A 2,444-nucleotide genomic window follows, 5' to 3' on the forward strand; every position below is an offset into this window, starting at 1 on the left:
AAGTAGAAAAGAAAAGATTAGGTAATGCTCAGCAATGATAAAGTAATTAGGAAACAGAAACCGAGAGCTCAGATTAAATTATTTTTGAGAATCTAATCATTCCTACATGCATTTGAACTGAGGGAAGCAGTATGGGGACTCCAAGATTCTATGGCAGAACTAAAAGTGAGTCCTGCTTTGACATTTGAATGGATTAAAAATAACTAACATCCTTGTGACTGTATGTCAGGAAGGACTTAGTAAGTGTTATGGACACACCCAGCCTCAGCCCTTTCCCCATCCATCTCTTTGATCACATACCCGCTTCATGGATAACTCATGTGTTGAGGACTTTCAATTCTGTGTCTTCATCGCAGATCTATCTCCTGAACTCAAAATCAGAATATTATTCTGATTTATTTATTCTTTGTATTCCTGGATGTTAAATAAGAACCTCAGCTCAAACTCAGAAGTCCCTAAACCACTGTTTATGAAACTGTGTGTTGGATGTGAAATTCATGTAGTAGAACATCATTAACAAAAAGAAAGACTTAGAACAATGCAAAATATCAGAGTGCATTGTATATAGCAAGAGTAGGTATTTTCATAAACTTTTTGTTGTAGTTAAATATACACATGTATTGTTATGATAAAAAATATATTTCTTAATTTGGATAAGTGTTACTGGGTATGTTGAGAAATTGGACCCCTCAAACATTGCTGGTGGGAATATAATACGGTGCAGCCATTTTGTAAAATAGTTGGGCAGTTCCTTAGAAAGTTAAGAATGCAGTTACCACGTGATTTAGCAATTCCATTCCTAGGTATATACCCAAGAGAATTGAACATATATCTGCACAACAACTCATACACAAATGTTCATAGCAGCATTATTCAAAATAGCCAAAAAGTGGAAATGACGGAAATGTTCAAGGGATGAATGAGTTAAATGTGGCATATCCATACAGTGAAATATTATTTATTCAGCCATTAAAATAAATGCATTACTGATACATTGTACAATGTGAATGAATCTTGAAAACATTATTCTTTTCTTTTTCTTTTTTTTTTTTTGCTGCAAAGATGGGTGTTAAAAACATTATTCTAAGTGAGAGAAGCCAAACACAAAGTATCACATATTATGATTCTGTTTATATGAAATGTCCAGATAGGTAAATCTATAGAGACAGAGATTAGCGGTCTCCAGGGAGTGGGAGGAGGAGAGAATGGGGAGTGAAGAAAATGTTCTGGTATTAGATAACGGTGATGGGTATAACTTAGTGAATATGCTAAAACCCACCAAACTGTACACTTAAAAAAGGTAATGTCAAAAAAAAAGAAAAGAACAAGCAAAGAAAAAAGAACCAAATTGGACCTCACAGGAATTAAAAAATACAGTATCTCAAATGAAAATTTTGCTGGATGGGATTAGGAGCAGATTAGATACTATGGAAGAAAAAAGGTCAGTGAACTTGAAAACACACAGCAAAAGCTAGCCTAAACAAAGCACAGAGAGAAAAAAGACGGGGTGGGGGGGGGGGAACAGCCTTAATGACCTATAGGACAATATCAAGTAGTCTAATATATATGTAATTGAAATCCCTGAAGGATGAAGGAGACAGAATGTATCTTTTTTTCCTCCCCTATGGCTGCTTTTAATATTTTATCTTTATTATTATTGGTTTTCAGGAATTTAATTATGATGTATCTTGGTGCGGTTGTTTAAATAAACAAAGAGGTATAACTTATCAACTGATAGGGGAGATAAAATGGAATATTTAAAAGTACTTGTGTAGACATGCACAGAGGGAAGATGATGTGGAGACTCAGGGAGAAGGCTACGAGAAGATTGGAGTGATGCTGCCACAAGCCAAGGAGTGTCTGGGCTACCAGAAGCTGGAAGAGAAGCAGTCTGAGGCCCATGCCAGATGAAGCTGTCCCAGAATCGACTCCTTCCCCTCCAGGAGCCCAGGTCCTGCAATCTGCATCTCTGAGACCTCGTGCTGAGCAACACCTGCCTGAGAATTAGCCCTCCTTGCTTAGCTCACCCCAGGAAGACAAAGAGCTGCAGCTCCCCATGACAGACTGGAGAGAGGACCTCAGGGAGGCTGCTGTACTGGCTGGCCTCTCCGGGGTCGTCCTCCACCTCCGGGGAGGGGCCTGGGGCTCCAGGAACCAGCTGAGATCCTGGAAGAGAGGAGGAGTTAGCCAGGCTGCTGGGTCTCTGAAGTTTGGTCTAGGGAGAGATAGCTGGGGCCAGTGGGCACAGGCTGGAACTGGGTGAGACCCCTGAGTTGCTATAAAGCCCCCACCAAGGAGACTCTCACCAGATGTGTTCCCTGGACTTTGGACTTCCCAGCCTCTGAAACTCCTCAGATCCTTGAGGACAGCAGGATTGTCCAGTCCACATCTGCAGACCCAGCCCCAGCAGGTGCTCAATAAACATGAGGCAGAGCGATGCATGA

This window comes from Galeopterus variegatus, unplaced genomic scaffold, assembly GCF_000696425.1.
Source record: "Galeopterus variegatus unplaced genomic scaffold, G_variegatus-3.0.2 Scaffold12093, whole genome shotgun sequence".
NCBI classification, from domain to species: domain Eukaryota; kingdom Metazoa; phylum Chordata; class Mammalia; order Dermoptera; family Cynocephalidae; genus Galeopterus; species Galeopterus variegatus.